This window comes from Plectrocnemia conspersa, unplaced genomic scaffold, assembly GCF_051122295.1.
Source record: "Plectrocnemia conspersa isolate PC_06_02 unplaced genomic scaffold, ASM5112229v1 ptg000003l, whole genome shotgun sequence".
Taxonomy (NCBI): Eukaryota; Metazoa; Arthropoda; class Insecta; order Trichoptera; family Polycentropodidae; genus Plectrocnemia; species Plectrocnemia conspersa.
In genome coordinates, this window is record NW_028277167.1 from 17,506,540 (window position 1) to 17,531,207 (window position 24,668).

The following is a 24,668-nucleotide window of genomic DNA, read 5'->3' on the forward strand; positions in this document are numbered from 1 at the left end:
AGCTTGAATTATATATACTATTTTTTAGAGTATTCGATTTGTTGAAACATTACACCATACAATTTTGGTAAATTAAAGTAGTGTTTTCAAACATTAGTTTTTTGTGTATTTTTAAATTAAAGTAATTTATGTAAAATCATTATTAATTAATACTTCCTTAAAATAATAATTTATGTTCTTTTAACATTTAATATTTGTTTAACAAAAATGTGGAATTTCCATATTAGAAAACGTGTCGGAATGAAAATCATATATTTTAGTCTTACTTTTAAATACGATATATGGTTTTCATACTGATTGACGTTTTTTAATATAGGAATTCCATATTTTTGTTCTGTAGAAATGAGAGCATATTATTGTTTTATTCTACATGTAAATAAAAAACAGTACATCTAGTTATAGACGTCATATAAGAATGTATAGATATTTGAATCAATATACGGGAAAACAAATAATTTTTTTACTACAATGTTAACAAATTAAATGGCCAGTTACTTTTTGACAAACGGATAGTAAACCCGTCATAACGATTATACTATACAATTAAAAAGATTATTTGTGATTTTTGTATGAAAAATATTTTAGATTTTTACCGAGCTAATTGTACTCTATTAAAATATCAACATTTGGGTAAAATATAATTTACCATTTTATTTAAAAAATATAGCATTTAATATAAAAAATAACCCATTAATATTTACTGACCCAAAAATTATAAGCCCTATAATACTTAACTAGTTACAACATAATTAAAATCTGTATTAATTGTGTATAAGCCAGAAGTTGAATACATAATTTGTAGAAACATTCTTATAGTACAACATTCTACCTAATGTTGTTTACATCATTAAAATACACATATACCATAAAATTTTACTACAATACTATGTTTATTTTTCAATTTACTACAAAATTTGAATAGACGTGATTTATACAGTGACAATTATTTAATTTAAACATGAATCATATAAAGTGTACTTTGTTCTTACATGTGGTATAAAAACCAGCAAAACAAATAGAAATGCAATGTATATTTTGAGTAATATGGAAAAGTTTTAGAGCATAATATATGTAGGTTAGATACAGACGAGGTTTGCACTGCACGAGAATAATGTATTATACATATGTTTAAATAATGCGATAACAAAACTAGATAACTCACCGTTCAGACCGTTGTTATCTCCATTGTTTTGGTTTCAACGCTATTTTCTACGAAACAGAATTAACTCAGAACGTCACTGACACAACACACTTCGGAAGAGGGCGCACGTGCATTCACTGTCAATCATTTCAAGATCGCGTGACTAATTTTTTTTTTATTATAGAAAAATAGAACCGATTCAAATGCTTTATCAACACAAAACTGAATAAATATCGGGAACTATTGATGAATGATATTATAACCAAAACGAACGAGAGACCGCGACTCGACCGTGCGACTCGTTCAGCGGACGCCCTGATAATAAACTGCTTCGGTTCGTGCTTAACAAAATAACCCTTGCGGAGAAAGCGATCGTCAACATTTTATCTTCAGCATAAGTATAGTTTTAAGAAACTATTTATCAATATAGTTAGCTTTAATCAAACAAGCAGACCAAACAGGAACGTCATTTGGGAAGGTGGAAGCATTTGCCCCCCCTTGAATTTGGCCAGAAAAATGCATGTCATTTAATTAAACACTATGAATCTTAATAAAATATAAATATTAAAGAAAACTGAAATGACCCCTTATACAAAACCAGACATTCTCAAAAAAAAATTTCAAAGAAAATCTAAAAGACAGTGTCAAATCTATCCCGAAAATATTTTTTAAAATATGTCATTTCGCTGAATTTTCGCCGCAGTGGGAACGCTTGGTAACGAGCGTTCACACTGCGACGGCGACGGCACAATTTTGGTTTAGAAAATTTGGTTTAGATGTGCTTCATTCGATTCTCTAAATAGTAATATTGTTATAAAAAGTCCTAATATGAACGCCACATAACCACTGCGCCGGCGCGGCGACATAATTTTATTGCTTTTGACGTGGATGTTTGACTTCTGAGAAGGGATAATTGTTTTTTGCACTCTCTTATTGGTCAAAATTCGGTTTAGTTGTGCTTCATTCGATCCTCCAAATCGTAATATTGTTATAAAAATTGGTAATATGAACGCTACATAATCGAGCGATTATGTATCGTTCATACGGCATGATTTCATTGTTTTTGACGTGGATTCCTTTTGAATTTGATTAAAAAATGCATGTCATTTATTGAAATATTATGAATTTTAATAAAATAAAAATATTAAAAATACGATAACTGAAATGACGTCCCTGACACCACAACTAAATTCTTGCGTCGCAGATAAATGGTTAGTAACTTTATCAACTAAGCTTTTAAAGATAATAATAATATAAAACTTCTCGCTGTACAGCTAAGCCTGCCTTAAATTATATATTTATAAATAAATAAAATAGTAATATGTCGCAAAACTGTCGGCTGCGCACAACCAAGCACAACAGAAAAATAAATCTTTTCATTAAATAAAATGAATATAAAATTTCTCACTACACTGCTATATTAACACTATATATGTGTTCGCAGTGGTCTTGATTACGCACAGAACGGGTATCTAATTAAATACTTACAAAAAATAACTAATAGTAAAAAAAATTGAAGCAAATTGTATATTAAATATATTTTTTTCATCTAATGAATAGTCTGATCTCGAGTCAGCTATAATTTCGTCAACAAAACGACCGGAATTTTAATCACGCGAATATATTTTTTTAAATTTATACACTTCCTGTTGTAAAACAATTAAAAAAATGACCGCCACGAGTGGCTTTGTTGGAACCAAACAAAATAGTGATAAATTCAAAACCTTTTCGTAATAAAAATGTTATATATTATAACTAGATGTGTGTTATTCGATTTGTTAAATTAGTAAAGTGCTCTACATGGTAAATATTTACGATAAGAGATAAATGTACTAGATAAACGAAATTCTAACAACGCAGTACAAAATAAGTTTCTTCTTCGTCTCCCGCTTTTAACGGATAAGAATCTCGGATTAAAGATTCTCCTTTTCCGCATACAAAGTTGTTAATGCTCACTCTTCAAAACCATTTTTTAAAACGAATTTAAGGTATATTAGATGGGCATTTGCGTTTTCTGGGACACAAATTAGATGTAGTAATTTATTACATCGGTAAAAAATAATGTTTTGTAATGTGTTGGGGGCACTTAAAATCGTCCTGTGGAAATTAAATTGTAAAATATCCATTAACACATTAAGGTCCGTTCACGCGTTTGTGCGTGATAGCGAAACCTTGCTATCAGTCCATTCACGGTTAAATATAATGTAACTTAAACTTGTAAACATATAGTGCAAACGTAATATAGATCTTATATTTTGATATTTAAAACTATTTTCGTAGCTTGAAAAAAATGTTACCTTTTTTCAAAACAGAAATATGATAAATACATTTATAATTACATTAAAAAGCAAAAGTAGTATTTTTTCTCTTATACACGTGCACAAATAGCAGCATGCTCAAAACAAATATTAAGAATAGTAGACCATCGTCGCATTTTCTTTCCAGCGCAATTAACGTTAACAAGTGCTTTACTGTAATTAAGCAAATGCATGTCCAAATGAAGCATAAAAAGACCCTGACAAATATCTCTAATGCGCTACTCGGAATTACAAGTGCCCCATTACAGTGTTTTTTTATAAGGACAGCAGAAAATAATAAATCAAATTCCACCCCGAAATCGTCGCAAATGGTCCAACGTCAAGACTAGGCAAAGCAAAATAAACTCCTCTATTCGATCAGCGTATATAAGCGCGAACATAACAGACACTTTCACAGACACTAGATACTATCGACTTGAGACACACAGGAGCAGCCGCTTCCCACTTCTCGTCAACTGTGATCCAGCTAAATCCAAAATCAACCGGATTTTCAGATATTACTGTGATTCAAATATTATTGCGAATTTAATAATAATTTGTAATATAAATAAATTTGGCATCTATAAAAAAAAACGGCATGGCCGATAAGTCAGTACAGGCTCATAGGTTAAATAGCTTTGATATAATATAAGTGAAAATTATATTATTTTATTCGTAATTTAAGACTTTTAAACGAATAAAAATAGTATTATTTTTAATTTGATTATCACAATAAAATGTTTCAATTTAATTTAGTTAACATCTAAAGACAATAAAATAATAATAGCATATACTAAAAACATATTTTATAACTTATACTTTAATTCCAAAGCTTTAGAATTATACTTGATAAATATAAACTGTCAAATTTTACTTAAATTATAAATTGCATTTAAAGGTAGGTGATGAACTATCACACGTTAAAGTGAATGTGATATATTTTATTGTTGTAACTTGATAGTAAAATTTAAAAATATACAATTTTAGCAATAATTCTTTATCACAACTCTTAAATTAAACTAATTCTTAAATACGCATTTAATTAATATTGTTAATTAAAAACTACCCATTTGAAACAAATATTCAGTTAATTTAAATGTAATATGAATATGTTTAAGCACGCAGTAGAATTATAAATTTAAGTTCAAAAGGGTTCAATAGGTATCTTGAACTCGTCTTACGCGATCGTAGGAAATTGAGAAGATGCCCTTGCGAATTTCCCGAGTAACTGACCTTTATTTATCCAGTTCTACGTTTCGTCCGAGAATGTGGTTGTTGTTTGTATCACACTTTTATTCTAAAGACACACATAATAATCATTATAATACAATAAATAACGTATTCGCAATAAATGTCGTTTACTGAGGAGTGAAACGTAGTTAGTCATAGCTAATCAAACTTATTACATATTCGAACCATTGTTCTAACAATGCAATGAACATAGGTGCGAGCTTATACATATTTTATGATTACTTTGCAACATTGGCAAATTCGTTAAAATACTGTAACAATATTTATTCGTACTAATTAATTCTGTATTATCGTTTAACCAACAATTACTAAATTGGAACTCAAACAATATAGGTTTAAACTATTAAAACTAGTGGCACCCGTATAATAAAATAGTATCAAAAGTTTCTCGACACCTATTGGTATTTAGTAAATTATGTCTGCTGAGAACGATGCGCTTTTGTAACTGCAATAAATGCAACGGTTATTGAAACGATCGCTTCAATATCCAACAAGCAAAATCCGAAGAACTTGAATTGATATTTCTTACAATGATAAATCGGTAATATGCCTTAACTGTAAAACTGAATTATTTCTTAGTTAAATTTGACCTATAAAACGAACGAGCTATCAGGTTATCACTGTGGACAAAACAGCGATAACGTGACCCATTCTACGATAGCTTAATTTTATCATTAATTACATTCCATATATTATACTATTCATGTTTAACCCAATAAATACCAGCCGATTAAAATGGTGACACGTTAAAGTTCGATAACGGAACGTTTTTACAAAAGCATCGATAGCTCTAATTGCAATTGATAATGTGCACATGCTATGTAAATGTGTCAAGGTCTTAATTATACATTGACAAAATTAAATATATATATTTATATAATGGGGAAAATAAATTTAAGATAATTCACCCATACATAACGTTTTATCTGTTTAAAAATTCATACACATTATATTGTAAATAGACCATTGTTATGACGCTTAGAAAAGATATGTTTCAAGGTAGCTTATTCAGGTGTTACTCTATTTTCAGTCATATTTTCAAATCAATAATGTAAATATGCATTGCAATCACACATTTTTAAAGAAATATAAAAATACAAAAAAATGTAAAATAAAATATATAATTTATACAATAACATTTACTCATACAAACAAAGATCAAATAATTTAATAATGCAACATAGGGATGCTGTTTCATGCTAACTAAAACCGTAGGTTTGGAGAAAAATATGATAATTTCATTCTTAAATCCGGTTCGTCTTTCAATCGGTTTCTGTATTTATTTTTCAGGAAAACTAATGTTGGAAAGCCTGCTTCATTAGTATTTACGACGAGCACTTTGTTATGCTGTACGTACTGTGCCTTTCCACTTGCACACAAAATGTAATACATTGACAAACAGGTTGAATACGAAATGACAAGTGCAAGGTTGCCAAATTTTTAACCTTCATGCAACGTAAGTGTTCCAATTATAAAATAGATGCAACCCATAGTTTAGGAATCCTTGGACTAGGCCATGGGCAGGAACAAAGTTTTTATTGTAATTGACGCATAAACTATGAGAAAAACTTCGCATATTTCGCGTTAAAAACACAATAAACAAAACTAGTGTTTATGATGAGGCTTTTGTTATGCTGTACGTACGGTGCCTTTCCACATGCAAACAAAATGTAATACATTGACAAACAGGTTGAATGCGAAATGACAAGTGCAAGGTTGCCAAGTTTTTAACTTTTATGGAAAGTTAAAAACACCAAAATTTGGAGACGAAAGTGGGCATACAATAAACCTACCAACAAGCATACCAAGCGTTTAATAGCGCTAATTCTTCACTTCCATTCGCAATTTGTATCCATCAGCACTACATTAAGAACTACTACTTCATATCATGCACCGTGTTGAGCTACGCCAACTGCTGACCGACACACCGAGAAGACAGAAGAAGCAACCGCTTCTCTCTTTACTCCAGCCCTGGTCTTCGAAAACGACTAGATTTTTCAGATGCAGACATGGTTACGAAAATCTAAAGTTTATAATATAATAATTATACGAAAATAATAATAATAAAAATAAGATGAAAGTCGCATTATTTTATAAAGTAATACAATAACCAATCCAGAGCTAAGCTAATTTAATAAATGCACATATTACTCAGCAAATACGGTCAGTTTGTCGGCTAGTTTGAGAATGAAATAATCATATACATATGTATTCAAAGTCATTTTCATTGTTTGTTATATTATTTTTCTAACAAAGCTTGTCATTAAATAATACACAAGGATACAATGAGATTCAAAAAAAAAAATTGCCAAAATACGCTATTACATATAATTTTTCGGTAAAAAATAATTATTATATAAGAAATACAGCTTAGTTATTACAATTTCAGCTAATTATATATATGCATGTAAATAAAATGTATTCAAAATTAATGTAAATTATTGAATTTAAATTGAATAAATACGTTAAATGTATAGTATCTATTATTAATTAAATTCCCAATACTTAAAAAACTGAGTTATTAAAAAAATCATATTATAAAAAAAACACATGTAGTTAAAAGGGCAAAAAATTTCAACAAAAACAGAAACAAGTATTCGCAATTTAATGACAAGATACTGTAGATAACCTGTAGTGTAACCTTGGTTGATATGTATTTTGTTATAAATAAATTATTTAATTTATTAAAAAATATGCTAATTATATTTTAATATCAATTATAATTGAACCATATTAACACTAATCAAATTCTAAGTTAGGAATAAGGAAAAATGATATATTGACACAATATTTATTATAAAATATCAGATTATATCTAAACATTACACATATATCGAAATTGTGTAAACTGTATCTAATTAAAAATGAAAATATAGTATTCCATGACTATTTAGTTAATTTTCCAATTTCGATACGCATATTTTTATCTATAATACATAACGTTATCTTTGAAGAAATGTTATTTTAAATAGCAAACATTAGTCATTAGTCTTAGTCATTTTTAGTAACATTTGGGTAACTACAACTCAGATTAGCTATCTGTATAAACATCACAAAAAAAAAACATACGCTTATGATATTACTATAATCTCTGTATACACTCGTGCGACTCAAATAAGTATTTAAATTACACATACAAAAAACATTGTTTTAAATCGCAAATTTCACGTTTTTTTATCATTGTTATGCAAATCTGCTCACAGTTACTGATTTGTAATGATAAAAAAACAAATTCGTAGTTAATGATTTTTGTTCGAGAAGGTCACAATTATAGTTTAGTTTAATGATATTTTGTAAAATATGATTCGATTTCGCGTATAATAATACTCACAATCAATACGTATGAAATCAATATGGGTATTGCGAAAATTTAATGGTGCAATTGGCATGTTGTTCCTCTAATGGCGAATTCGTAGACATTGCGTAAATAACACTAAGAAACAAGTACATAGATACTTCGAGTATAATAAATAAATTAAATATCCATTAAATTTAATTGATACGATATAATAGTGTAATATTATCAAGTTAGTTTTTAAGGTTGATTTAATTTATATAATTATATTAAGTTGCCAAAAAAATATTTAAAAAATATATTTACAATGGAAATGCGAAACACGTATCATTTTATTTGTAAATACATATATTGTTTTATTTTATTAAATAAATAAAACGAAGCATATCCAATATAATAATGAATTGTTCATACTTAGGTATTCACATATCTTGCGATTCGAGAATCACCACAGACCTGTTTGTAAACTAAAAATATCAAGAAGGGTATGTGGCCAGTTTGTAAGGTGTAGGTTCTCTGACCTTAACGTGATCAAAGTCAACGAGCAAGGTTTTCCAATTGGAGATTAAAAAAAAACATAAATATTCATATAAATATTTATTTTTTCCTCATTTTGATTATTTCGGATAATATAATATACATTTATATGTATACAAAGCGATAAATATAATTGAAAATAATAAAAAAAAAAACATGTAACACACTATCGATATATCCAGTAAAATGCAAAAACAAAGTATTTCGTACTATTTCGTAGAAATATAATTTGAAGAGGAAAATCAAGCTATTTATGATACACTTTAATAAATAATACAAAAAAGATTAAGTAAAAATATACTTTTAAAAGAGGAAAACAATAATTTTAATATTGCATATAATCTTACTACAATCTTGAGGTAAACTAATCTAAGCGATTTTTTTTTACATAAAGCAAAGGTAGTGCGTGCTTATATTTTTTTATCTAAAAATTAAAAGCTACCATTTTTGAATAGTATATATATTATGTATATGTATGTTTTACACCATATGTAAATATATTTTATATTTAAAATTACTGTTTTCTTCGCGATGGTTACTTATTTTTGACTGAGGTTTAAATAAATAGATTGACTAGTTGCAAGAGTATGATTGAAAGATTGAAATTGTAGGATATTTACGAAATATTGAAGATTCATGTTTTAGTATTTATATGTAAGTTTGAAAATAATATGCTATTAGAGTATATGATAAGAAATATGGATGTACATAGATTTAATACTAGAAATAGAGATAATTTAAAATGAGTACGGCCAGGGGAATATTATATTAGAATAAAGAAACACATTCGTACATTAAGAAATATATTTTTTTTATTATGTTATTTTATATGTATATTTTGTTTAGTGAACATACAATTACCAATATTATATAAATAAATTAATAAAATAATAATAAATCAATTTTTTGTCATATTATATGTATATACATACATACATAGCAGGCGCGGGCGGTGAGATACTTTTCCTCTTGATCGCTCGCGTGTTAAGTGACGAGAGTGAGTGAGAGATAAGAGCATGCGGTCAGCATGCCCTCATCTCTTTAAATCGTACGGGATTCAAACATTGCGAATTGAATAATAATTTACATTAATAGCTTCTAAATAACTGAACAGTGTCAGTTTCTTTGACTGATATTTAATACATATTTTATATCATATCACAATCAGGGAAGCATCGATTCTAGTTTATTTTTCAATATAAAAAAGGTAGAATATTTTGCAATGACTAGTTTACATTTTAAAACGTGTGATAAGACATTCGTATGCCTTATATTGTTTATCCTATAAAGTTTACACTCATTGGGCATATGCTGGTTTTCCACGGTCTCGATTATTCGTTGGCCTTTCAGATCACTTAGGTTCCGATGATGAAGAGAGACAATCTCTTCGGAACGGAGATATTTTTAAGCTTTTTATAAACAAGCAAAAATAACAAGAAAACGCATTTATATTGGAATTGGCACAACTTTTGTTTACTATTTTAATTTGAATGCTAAATCACAATTATAGAATATTTAAATATAAAATTAGCACCAACGTATACTGACGTTTAACTCGTTTTCCTGAGTCGCCAGTTGCAATATTTTCTTATCTTTCGAATCTACCTTAAATTCTACACGCGATCTCTTTGCAAGTAACATTTACAAACTGCGCAATATATATTATACGATTTGTATATCAGTTAACCATTATCATATTATTCGCATGTGACCATTGCACGATGCCCAGTATGACATTTCATGACACCATAGTGTTGATAAGAGGTAATCTATTCTGGAAACAAAGGGATGCGTGGTTGAAGGAAATGGAGCAAAGTATTGCGACGTGCAAAGGTCGCGTATGATATGACAATGCGTTTTCTAAAAATTACAACGGCATTCAAGTTTCGTTTTGTAATATAATACTTTAACTATCGCGTTCATGACTTTGTGAGTCATTTCGCGATACTTTACTCTGTGACCATGAGTCTTCTTTTGACGAAATCAAAAGGCCCCTGAGAGCGATCACAATTTATGGAGCATTGGATCTTTAGAGAAATTCGGTAAAAAAATAATTTTAATGAAAATTATACAAAAGTTACTTCAAAATATAATTCTATTATATATAAACTTTCGACTTTGTACTAAATAATACATATATCAATTAAACTTATTATTATAAGATATTCTAAACTATTTCTAATCTCAAAATTTGTTCTTATGAATTATATAAAAAAATAAACAATTTACTCTGTCAACAGATTTTCGCAGTAAATATTTATGTTTGTAAATAAGATATATTTTATAGGGAAAAATGTGTATATGACATTATTTGTGTTTTTGTTTCTGTATCTTTCGAGTGACATGGCAAGCTTCCAAATTGTCTACGAATTGATACCAGTTAATACACGTAATAACATATTTTATGTCAATTAAATACTGATGTCGATGACGACCAAAAAAAATCCATTTTTGCATATTTTAATAAAATTATTAACAAGTAAAAAAATCCATTTATACTATTTTTTATTATTATTGTAATATCGCCACATTAAATATAAAAATAAATATTATTCAATAGCAAAATTTATTTTAAGTATTATACAATATAATATAATCATAAAGCTTTAACAAAACGGATTTTATTTAGTTTTTAAATTATAATATCATATGTGATTATATTATTATTTATTTATACGTATTGACAATTTTTGCTCTCATTTTTAAACAATAAATCCAAACATGATAAGAATCATTTATAGCGGGAAAACGGTAACCTCAATTCAGAGAATAATGCACTTTGCTTTTATAAATGACTAATAATAATATAGCAAAGATTTATTAGCTTGATGAAATCGTAATAAAAAAGATACGATTCAGGATCATTATTATAAACTAAGTAATGGAATATTTTTGAAACGCGCGATCAATTTGGTTAATTTGTTTTAGATATACTATTTTTACTTATCGTCAGTTTAATTTACTTAGACCTTGAATATTCAATGGCGTAAATAAGACCTTAAAAATTGGATTAAACCATAATGACACTGCTTTAAAACATGACTCAAAGTGGAAAAATTGTCGAACCGAAACGCTTGGTAATTATTTAAAAAAATATATATTGTTAACAATTGCGTAAAAACTGATTGTATACAAAAACCTATAAGTATTTAATATTATTTTATATTAAATTTATAACGAAAATCGTAATGATATGTCTAAGAAACTACGCGTTTTTTGAACTGTTTTTTATTAACATTTTGATGAATTATTTTATTAAAGTAATCAGAAACAAATGTGGCATTCAATTTCATATGCATATAATAGATATTGATGTTATGACTGCATTAGCCTCAAAAATATGCATTAGTCTTAAAAAAATATATAAATAAGTATGTTAAGGCAATAAAAATGGCATTTAAGAAAAATACGAGACTAATTTTTGAAGGTAATGAAAGAAAATTTGATAAATTGATGTGTAATTATCAGTGGAGATAACTATCACGTAAAATATAATAATCATTTTTTTAAATTTCAATTCAATATTTCTGTAAATTAGCAAGAATGTTATTATATATATATATATATAGTTTGAATAGTGGTCTGCGAATAGCACTAAGAATCAAGCAATTATAATGAAGGTTCAGTAGTAGCTTAAAATATTAGCCGCACTAGCAACACGCACTAAAATGGAGTATTGATCTGTATAAGATCCGTCACATATTACAGGAATGCCATATGCCATATAATGCTCTGGCGAATCGCAGATGAGGATGTTTGCAGGCCAATTGCATTGCTTTTTGAACACACAAAATGTGTTTACGCCTTAAAATATAAACTAAGGTATAACTCATTGTCTATAAACCCACTGCTTTTCCCGATACTTAATGGTGCGTATAAGTGATCACTTTTATTAGGTTAGGTTTGGGTTTAAACAGCAAATGAGCGTTTCGCATCTGTCAGATTGAGCTACATAAACATTTTAGAGCAGCATATTAGGTAATTCTGGAGCACTATATGCCTAGGGGGGACATTGGTGCCAGTGTGACGTATGCAGATATCCTTAATAAGGATCTTAGACTTGCAAGAAAATTAAAAGGATATGGACTTGTGACTGATTCTGAGTACAGGTTTATGTTCCAGCATGACTATGCTCGTTTAACCCCTTCAACGTTATGCTTCACTATTGAAAGTGTGATCCGCAGTGACACGAACTATCGGATATTTACACACCAAAAAATTATTTTTTGGTGTGATATATTTTAAGACATGGAGCTGCGCAAAGTGGTGATCTGCTGCAGTCTTCACACCAGTATTTAGATTATTAGACATATCCGTCGTTTCCATTGAGTTTTGCTAAAAATTTCAAAATGCGGATATATCCGTCATACCCACCTTGCAAGTACTTTTGTCATGACGGATATATACGACATATCCACTTAAGGGGTTAAGCTAAGTGTTTTGAACATCCACTTTACAAGCCAGATCTTGCCCCCAGTCATATTCACATTTTTGGATTTTTTAAAGAGGCGATGTGAAGCATGAGGTCCATGAGAGCAAAAATTTTATATACAACTTAAAGTTCAGGAAAATTTGTATCAAACGCCATAGAGACTTCTTGGAAAATTGTAAGTCTTTGTACCTCTTTCTTAGATAATTTAATTCATAGGAAATTAATTATTTGATCATTGTTTTACATTTTCATTTATAAGTAAAATTTACTAAAATATTTCTGTTTATAAAATATAAATCTACGAAGAAACAAAATTCAACAGTTAACCCTAGACATTTTCTATCAAGAAAATTGCAATTAGGTCTTAGCATTTTCCTTAAGGAAACTATTTGTTTAATAGCAAAATTTTCTCGATTTTATTTACGAAAGAAAGCAGTTTAAAGGTAAGTATTTTAATGCTTGGTAAAATAAACTTCATTTAACTATAATTAACTACAAATATTATCAACACAATTTTAATAAATAAAATAAAAGACAATACGAATGCATTTTTGTATGCAACACAGTGGTTTCCTGTTCAGCAATAATTGCAATCAACAGAGCGCATGGCCCACTTGCAAACAGTAAGCTAATGCAACTAATATGTCAGTTTTACAACTAACACTCTATTCGCGTTTATACGAATTTACGTAATTGTTGATTTTTTAAACAATAAATAGTAAGCATTCGTGTTTCATTAGCAGGTGCCCTTGTCAGTAACACATGTATTTTTTATTTCGCCAGCATTGAGAGGAAGCTACATTATGGAAGGCAATAAAGCTTGCGATTTACGGTGTGCAATTTAACTGCATAGTCACTGGGTATAAGTGCATTTAAAAAAATATATGACAAATATAAAATGAATTCAAAGCCAAAATAATATAACTAAGTACATACATAAGTATTATTTTTTAATGAATAAATTAAGTTACAGTGAAATATTATTAGAGATTCCGTTTACAGATTAAATTATACGACATAGACAAAACTTGAAAACTTGGTACATACTTGAAAAGTTTGTCCTAGTAGAATAAAGCTGGTATATCTTATATTTATAGCATTTTTCTTAAAGAGGGCCAGTAATGAGCTGATTTGGCATTTGCTTCACATAATAAACGTTCGAAAACTATAATTGATTTTAGAACAGTTAATAAACTATAACTGATATTAGAAAAATTAAAGCAATTTATTTTTCAACTTATAAAACCCTTGCCACCACCTCTTAAAAGTAAACATGGTGACTGCATTATATGGAGGGCGAGCGTCAGATACCTAGTTATACATCTTGACTCTAAGCTTATATATTTGCCAATATTAATGAAACATATTTATTTAACAATTAATATGTTTTAAATCTAACAATACATTGAATTATTATGACGTCCGAGAAAAATCTATTTATCAGTACTCTTAAATATTGGTCTAAACTAGATACATAGTTTATACTTCATTTGGTCATAGTAAAAAGTATAGATTAAAATGACAATAAGCATGTGTCAAAAATATGGGGTACTCTAAATTATATGTTGAATAAGAAAGGAGCATTTGATCATATAGATGAATTTTTTCTTGAAGTAACGCTTCTGCAATGCAAATTTCATTTAACTGAGATCTAAAGGGCTTGCTGCCATTGCGGCTTTAAAACAGGTAATTAAAAAATGAATGTAGAAAATAAAAAATAAAGCTTAGCTAATTAGATCAAAAATAACATATGCTTGCTAGGTGTTGAGTAACACTATTAATTCATTTTTTAAACTATGTCATTCAAAATTAAGCGATGAAAATAATAACGTTAAAAATTTAAAAGATAACATTGCTATACTTATACTGATAATACTATTAAAAATTTACGCAAGACTATATTAACCTATTATTCTTCAGAATCTAAATCGTCGAATAAAATTGTCATGAAATTTCTAAGAAATAAAAATAGACAAATATTTTATCAGATTGAATTAAACCAATTTATAGACATTTTAATCATATATACATAATTTTAATTAATATCACAGTAAGAACCTTATCTGCTGAAAAAAATATGTAAGACATAAGTATTTCTATAGAAACAATGTGATTATTAATAGCTATTTCTAGGGAAATACGGATTTTTTTTCTAATGCCATTATTAATCTACTACACAGATTATATTATCTAATAATTCGGCTATTGTTTTGGAATTGGCAACAATTTTCTTGTCACATATTTTCTTAAACTTTAATTATCGTTTACTTTTATATTTTCATTTTAGATTAAAAACAACACAATTCTTTGATGTATTTGTATGTGAGTTTACCTCGAATTGTTCAATTATCCACTAATAGGTTAAGTGGACTTTCAATATCATCTATTGAAGCTGAAATGGCATGTCATAGTGGGCGAGAAAATTGTCAAGGAATGAACCAACAAGTCGATGACGACGACTAATACCTGAAAGATTCAGGTTTGAATTCCACTACGATCTTAGTGTTTTTTATCAATTTTATCGTATCTGGGAAATCGTAATAATTGATTATCATATGAGTATAATTCCGATCAATAATCGCAGATTAGGTTTTCCTAGATTTTTCTAACCTCACGGATGAATATCGTATAATAGGCCTATATGTACAGTAGAGACTCAAATCTAAATATTCGCCGGTTTCTTAACTAATTGTTATTCAAATATTTGTTTTTGTTTTCCTTAATATTTGTAATGAAAATTTTAATTTCAAGTAAAACCAAGAACCGACAATTTTTTCAAGTCCTTAGGCCGGCAAACAAAACAATGGAAAAAAAACGCAAAACGGCAAACAAAATAAAAGTCCACAGCAGCAAAATATTAACTCGGAAATTAAATTTCCGAGTTAATATTTTGCTGCTGTGGACTTTTATTTATTTTAAATTAATCCGAACAAGATTTAATTTTACGTTTGTAATTGATTTCAGTAATATTTTTTTGAGCATATTGAATTGTATAATTAAAATTTGAAACCATTCAGTAAGTTTGAAACCCTGCATACTTTTTATTTTTTTATAACATAGAATTATGTTTATGAACCTCTATTAATTTTTTAATTTGTGTTTTCAATTCTTCAATTCAACTCAAGAAATAAATTAGAATATTTCATTGTTTAGTACTATTCATAAAATTTAGAAACTTCAATGCACAGTAGCTGATGTCATTAAAATAATATTTTAAATATAATAATATTATTAAAGTTAATTCAAACTGTGCAACCATATACTTTTGTTGGAGGTCAGTGACTTTTTTTGGGTTGTAAACTACAAATGTTAATTTTAACTGGCATAAATATGTCATAGTTAGCTTGATTGCGCAATACATACTACCTATATAATAATATTTTATCATGAGTTTTATTTGTGTACAGAAAACGTTCAATTTAATTAAAAAATAATTCAGCCGCGTAGCGAAATTAAAAAAAATATCGGGTAGGCACTTAATCCGCTCGCGGGGCCGCATGTATAATATGTATTTGTTAATGAACAAATTACAAAGCTGCGGGTTGCGAACCCACTTACTAGGTAATTCTTAATTGACAAATACGTATTTTTATACTCACTTTAAGCGCTATTAGTACTTTGTTGCTCATTTTCTCTCTTGAATGCGTAATTATTATTAGTAGCGATAAAACAAATGAGCAATAAATTAATAGAACGAATGTTGAATAAGTATTTTATTTGAATTAATAAATAAAAATATGTGCTCCAGACGTTGACATCAATTGATCTTGTGGTCAATGTCAAAATTGAAATCCTTTTTCAGAACCGTCACTAATGTAAATGCAAGAAAACCAATTGGCACAATTTGTGTAAGCGATATTATATTTTCACGTTTAAGTAGACTCGTTCATTATGAAATGCTCTGCTATGAAGAAAAGACAAGAGGAATGCCATACTAAATGACGGGTGTGACATGAAGAAATAGTAGCAATGCACTTTAAGCATAAAATCACAGAATTACCAATAATTTAGCAACCTTATGTCAATTTTACATTCACCTTAAAAATAATAAATTTGTCAATGAGCATTGACAAGTGTACATACACCTAATGATAAGATGGACTAAACTGATATATGATCATTGTGATAAACTATTAAAAGTTTATTTAGATACCTCTATTTATATTATAAAACAAACATTATCCCGCTGTAATGTGAAATGAGTGATTATAACAATAAGATGCATATTCATGTTTACAATAGACATAAACTTGTAATGTAAAACATTATAATTTAAATCACAAAATAAAATTATATATATATATGAGATTATTGAATTATAAAAGTAAAAAATAAACAACACTAACAATAAGTTAATGTAAAAAATCCAAATTAATTGTAAAAACCTATAGATATACAATATCATATATTATTAATTTAATATAAACATATAATAGATTTAATACGTGTTTGAATCGATTTACTTATACTATGTACATAGAATGGTGTCATCTTATGAGTGTTTCATTAATAGGATACTATAATATGTACATAATCAAAAATAAAGGAAAATAAGCAACGTATTTCACTAAGAAATCCCATTTAATACTGTGGGAAATTATGCGGAAAACTAATCTCTATAGATGCTCAAGATTATAATATTGAATTATATTACCATATTATGATTTATTTTATTATTTAAATTATTATAATATTAAAATTCACTAGACTATATTGATTAAAAACTAGTCGTATTTAATAATAAGTTAAATTGTATAAGTAATAAATAAATAATAAGTAGCAAAATAGTAAAAAAAAAATGAGTAATATATTCTACAGAAAACCTATTTATTGCAGTGAGGAATTATCGCGGAAAACTAACTTCTATGGTTGTATAAGTCATCATATATTATATATTCTAATTTATTACCACTGTAACACTAGTTTAAGTAATAAATATTAATAAACTATACTTCTACGTAAATACCGTTATTTTAAATTATTTAAAATAAAAGGAAAACATTAGATAATGTATTCTATAAAGAAATCCCACTTTGTACTGTGGGAATTATCACGGAAAAGTGAAAATTATATAATATTTATTGTACTATTACTAAGTTTTTATTACTGGTAATTATTTTTAGAAAAATAAATTGTGTTCTTGATTTTATATACCGACAATTGCGTTTCCTTCAATTTCCAATTTGCAATATAACGATCAAACTAAAAAAAACATGGTTAGTTTATAAAAATGCAAACACAACCTTCAATTATTTAACAATTAAATTTTTTTAATGCAAAAATATAATCACATATATTAAATATAATTACGTATTTTTTATTGAACAATATGTTAAACGTTATTGAATGCATCTGCTATTAAATATTAACGGTTTATTATCAGTGATGACTAGAGAGTAAATATCAAAAACCAGTAAGATATTAGGTTAAAATAAAGTAATAATATTTTATTTTAAAGAAAATGTTTCGACTTTAGAATCCTTTTGAATTGTTCCAATTTAGAGGGAAGAGAGGTGGGAGGGCATTTGCCCTCCCCCCTTAAATTTTGCCAGAAAAATGGATTGTCATTTAATGAAATATAATACAAATAAATCTTAATGAAATTTAAACATAAAAAAACAAATTTTGCTCCCTTCCCCATAGAAAAAGTTGAAATGACATCCCTGATTCTAAACCAGAAATTCTCGGTTATTCTTCAAAGAAAATCTGAAGAAAAGAGTCTCGAATCTATACCAATAATATTTAAAAAAAATATGTATTCTTAATAAAATCACATCGGAATACATTTTCACCGGTAGATATATATTTTTACCAATGAAAATATAATTTATCTGGCAGATGCTAGTAAAATTATATGATTTCAACTTTTCATTTGTTGTAATATATACATTTACATACTTATCTTTATTCATTTACATACAATGTATAAATGTTACAGTGAATGTGTTTTTCGGTAAAGTAATATTTTCACTAGTGAAGTCCAAATACATTTTTACCAGTAGATACATATTTCTATTAGCGATAATATAATTTAACTGATAGGCGTTAGTAAAATTCTTTCCTTCTTTATAATAAATATGAAACTCAATTTGAGTTGCGAAACATCCTTTTGCTGTTCGAATCCAAACCTAACATGACCTAATGAAAGTTCTAAAACTAATTAGAATTTTAGAACGTTTATTAGGTCAATTCCGAAATATAAACTAAGCCAAATAATCTAACTAAGGAAAAAATAAGTAGATAGACTTCGCATCCCACATATTGCTCCATAGTTTGTCTGCACTTGGATATTATTGTTTTAAAAATATGATAGTTTCCTTACCGGTATTAGTATGGACTTCTAATATAAGAGCGCTGGTCAAAGTATTTTCAAACCGAATTTAGGTCAATAAGAAAGCGCAAAAACAATTATCACTTCTCAGAAGGCAAAAATTCACGTAAACAGCAATAAAATCGTATCGGCACCGTCGCAGTGAGAACGCTTGGTAACGAGCAACCCAGCTTGATTTTAATTAAACATCACGATATTCATCCTTGAGATTAGGAAAATCTATGAAAACCTTTTCGGTGATAATCAATCGGAATTATAGTTACATAATAATCACTAATACCGATCTCCCAGACACCATAGAAATAAATAAACTCAAAGGTTCATATGGGATTCGAATCCAGGTCAATGTAAATCACTTGTATACATATATTTTAAAGTTTTCTTTATAATATTTGCGATGGTTATTTCATATTATAAAATTCGGATTATTTCATATTAGTATAAAATTATTCGGATTTTTAAAAATGCAGGTGGAAATAAGGTTTCGCCAATGAATTATGTTGAATTTTTAAATCGGTACTTATTAAGAATACTCAGAAACCAGTGGCTCTAAAATTTTATCTATGTTTGGCCCTAGCGGCTACGAAAGCGACCAACGTTTTGCTACATAAATACGGTTAGGTGTGAGCGAGCCAAAACATTTAAACCATATGTCAGGTAAATAATCTTATTGGCAATTTACATTAAGTAGATACTTTTTAATAGATTCGTTGCAGTTATTCATGTGATGTTCACTGTTCTGAGCGACGCTCGTTCACCGCCGCTTACTCGCACCTAATCTGTTTAAATTTTAAAACGTATTTATGTAGCAAAACGTTGTTGGCCGCTTTCGTAGCTTTTAGGGCCAAACGCAGCAGAGAATTCATAACCTTTGTTTTCTGAGCGTGGCGCCGCATTCTTAACTTTGAATCCAATTTGATAATACATACAAAAATGCAATTCAAGATTTGTTATATAATTCGACAAATTCAATTAGCCTTGAAACAATTGAACGTGTGTGAATAAATTAATTCAAAACAATGATAATTTGTCAATGGACGAATTTAACGATTTTATATTCGAAAAAAATAACAATGGCGATTGTCAATTATGGAGACTACTTCAAAAAATGGTGCATAATTTGCATAGCGATTATTTTGCATATGTTTAAAGCTAATTGTGTGTCATATATTTAATTTGAATATTTTAAATGTATCTTTACATGTATAATAAATCAATATTTTGTATCATTTACGTTTAACGTTTTACGGTTGAGTGAAAGCTTCGTAATAATCAATACGAAGGTAAATCGATTTTCAGACATACGTAAACGAGTATTTATAATACGCATAAATACATGACGCACTAGAAACGATAGATGCGTTCGTTACACTTACCGGGCTTTGTTTACAATTTACATGGTTCAGCTGCGACGCGGATGACACTAGGGAAACAGCCAGAAAATTCCCTTAAAAATTGATTTATGACCGTAAAATTACGCACGCGCGATCGGCTGTTGACTCAAAATTACGAATAAGGAGCAGGATTATATGACTGACGTCACTAACGTCATTCCCGTGCGCCGAATACCGAACCACTCAAACGTTCCAGAACGGAGCCGGGTAAGATAGAGACAGTGCTATACGTGCGAAGGAGATGGTAGTTTCCCTTATGTTGAGGCATAGGGTGGTGTCAACGTTACTTACACCAATAATACTATTCTCGTTAATAAATATTAAGGAAGAATATTATATCATTAAATTGTATTACACAAAATTATACGTTCGTAATTTAAACATCTACAGTCTCTACTGTTGGTAGCGATCTAATAATAAAAAAAAATTTAGCAATACGCGAGAAATCGAGGAGTAAACATATTGATTTCGCGTAATACAGTTGTTATGAAAAACGATAATTACTAAGCCACGTGTATTGATAAGAGCTTATACATTTATAGGGTCATAAGATGTTTTTAAATACGAGCGCCATCCTGATCACCGTCGATAACTGTAGTATAATATAATAAATGGTTTAAAACTTTGATAAACTATATTTTTCCGAAAAAATAAATATAAATGTATAGACATCTATTGTTGAAATATGGAACTAAAACATATTTTTCATTACAATGGAGCAGTGAATCCTAACTTCTGTTTCATGGAACACTAGAGTTCCACCAAATACTCTTATAGGTACCGCACGAAGTTCAGTATTACACAAAGCGAATAGTATTGTTTAAACCTACTTAAAATTCACATAAAACCATGCAACAAAGATGCTTTTTAACTGTGTATTCAACAAAAAGTCTTGTCATTAACTAAGAAAGAGTTTTTCTAAGCTAATACAGTTTTAAGTTTGTTGGCCGAGTGGTGTCACAGTTTATTGTACATACATATATAATATAATTTATATGCTCGCAGTTGTAAAAATGGTAAATCTCTTTGGTCTCTAAATTCTCGTTTCATATACAGGATATTCGGTAAAGCTTGGACGAATGAGAGAAAATGTCAATTTATAACTAATTGTGTTATTGTTTAGTTCCTACCATCGGTGCATCCTTTAGTAAAAGCGTAATTTACAATGTGGCCCTTTATGGTCGACCATCCGATTTGTATAAAGGATACGTTTAACAATTAAAGTGTATTGTTTCTAGACGTGTTTCAAAGATTATAGCTATGTATGTATATAGTAAAACAAGTTTTACAAATAGACGAAACTATTTTTTACAAATAGACGAAACAACACTCCAGGGCCGCTGAGAGAAAAAATCGTGCCTGGTGATTATTGTTGCTGCCTCCCCTCCTAAGATCAAAGTGATTTTTGTATAAACGAAAATGAAAACCATTTCATATTTTTTCACTGTGACTCATGGAGAATTGCAAAAAATTATAAACTAATAGACAAAAATCAGAAATCCGGTACTCGGATACTCAGACTATGCAATAAAACAATTTATAACTCTTTGTCGGTTCACATCATAGAAGTGTGTGTACGTACATGATTAGGAATTGCAATACCGATATTGAGGGCAAAAATTGACTTTCAGTACTACTAGTATTATCGAATTTATGTATTCCGGTAATACCGATTTTCTTATTTTAATTATTTTTTCTAAATATGTACATCTTTCTCGTTGAAAATGATATCTCCGTAGCTTAGAACTACGAAAACGACGATACCTGTATTGCTTGAAAGCAGAAACAAAGAATAAAATGATGCTCATACCTAAGTAGTTTTATCGGAGTAGAATAGCAAAGTATAATAATATTATACTTTTTAGTACCAGAAGGTTCAAACATCGGCCCACTCTGTCTATACAAAAAGTCCCACCGGTCGATATTTCGGCGCAAATTTAAAAAAAATAATTTAGCATGTACAATATGCGCGGCGTGTCAATATAAAAGGAATACATATGCTTTATCTCAGGCAAGTCTAACGATACCATACAGTTTCCAGTAATTCTGTTATGTAACATAGAAATAACCGCACCGCCACAGTTTTCCGGCCCCTTTTTTATGATAGGGATAGCTGGCGAAGTGAAAAGTAAAGTAGGTATTGATAAATAATAATGAAAATATGTTCATGGGTGTTTTTAACATCAAACTTATAATTCATCTTTTATTTTTTTTAATAAATACATATGAAAAATATAGTGTTTAAAAAAAATAATATTCGTTTAATGGAACAATTATTTTATATATTATACTTATAGAAATATATAAAATAATTGTTCCATAAAACGAGTTGTTTATGCATTACTGTTGGGCATAATGGGTCACAAAACTCTCTCCAATGACTCTTTTTTCGAAGAGAAAATTCTGAAGATTTACCTTACATAAATGCACAAATAATTCGTTTTATGGAACAAAGTATTTATTTAAATGCACATGTCTCTTAAAAAAATTCCCTATTAAATAGCACCCATAAAGTAACACAACAGAAGAAATGATATTAAAATGTATAGATAATCTTAAGTTGAGTCGTGGAATAAGTTGAGGAGAATGAGTGGGTGTATGTAGCAAATACGCGAGTTAAAAATGTCGCAAAAACATGTATGAGCGGTCACTGTGATCTTTACAGACATGCTCTAGTTTATTGATACATTCCTTTCCCTTTCAATGCGGTACAAATTATTAACGCTTAAATCTTAGCAGTTAAAAATCACAAACAAGATCAACGTTAAAATCTTAAGCAGTTAAAGATCACAAACAATAATCTATTATATATGACTATTAGTACAATCAGGGCCGGCTCGTGGATTTATGCCTCTGTGTGCAAGGCACATAAAAAAAATAGAGAACTAAAAAAAATATATTCTAATACACAATACAATACAATATAAAATGGACTTACAAGACCGAAAATGTTAGGACATTAAGTCTCCTGTCTATATTAATCAAAAGTTTTTGAAAAACTTTTGCCAGTACTCCTTTTAGCTCCTTTTACAGCATCAACAATGACTAGATTTAAAGAATGTTAGATACATCATACATGAAATGAAAAATTGTCTTAGATTGATATTTGTAATATGAGATTATACAATGTTATCTTATATCTTATACCTCGCATATTGGCTCCATTTTCGTAGCCTTGACCGTGAAGCTTTTCGATGGATAAGCCATATTGTCTTAACAAATTTTACCAAAAAAAAGAATAAAAAAGTCATTTTCGTTCCAGTCGTGTCCTCAATATTTATGAACTCTATGAAACATTTCTTAATTTCCACTTGAGTTGCAAACTTCCGATTATTTTTTAGTGTGCACATATCGCACAACAATCAGCTCGATAATTTTAAGAAATTTACCATTATTTTTTATCAATATCTGAAGATCCTCTAAATCAGTCATACTCAGACCCAAATACAGATATTGTATATGTTTTGCTGGTCGCACAACAAACAATAAATATATTATATAAATAGGTATAAATACACAAAAATACAAATGTATCCACAAATATTTATTTGTTTGTTTTTTAAAAAATGAATGTGATTCTGACGTTAAAACAAATTTTAGCTATTCAAATTTAGTTCCTGATTAGTATAAGCTACTCTTAATACATCATCAAGGTGAGCATCAATAAGTCGATTTTTAGATATGTTCTTTACATATTTCATTTTAGAATAAGATGATTCATTGTTTATTTGTCTTCAAAAGAAAATAATTTATTAGCTATTTGCAAAATGATTTTATTTTCACTCTGTAAATTACAACTGAGATCGTCAATTTTTCTGTGATGTCACACAGAAAGTGATGTCACACCATCCACCATTATTCAGTTCTCTGTTAATTTTATTGTTCTTTGTAGTGTTCGCTGTGAAGAAAACAATCGTTCGACATTTCTCTCTGCTTAGCCATCGCACCATGGTATGTAAAAGAACATCGTTACAATTACTGTCCATTACT

General features: G+C 28.6%; 1 protein-coding gene across 2 annotated transcripts in view; it reads right to left on the bottom strand.

Moving 5' to 3' along the window:
- The window catches only part of LOC148236830 (ATP-binding cassette sub-family G member 1), a 47,855-nt gene extending 26,992 nt beyond the window's left edge, over positions 1 to 20,863 (bottom strand). The window contains exon 1 of one of the 2 annotated variants that reach the window (XM_088182759.1): positions 20,661 to 20,863. The gene's annotated coding sequence lies outside the window, so the exon portion shown is untranslated. Of the gene's footprint in view, positions 1 to 1,162; positions 1,465 to 20,660 lie in introns of those variants that run through there. The other variant, XM_088182758.1, reaches the window with a different exon arrangement.
- Positions 20,864 to 24,668: the final 3,805 nt, after the last annotated feature.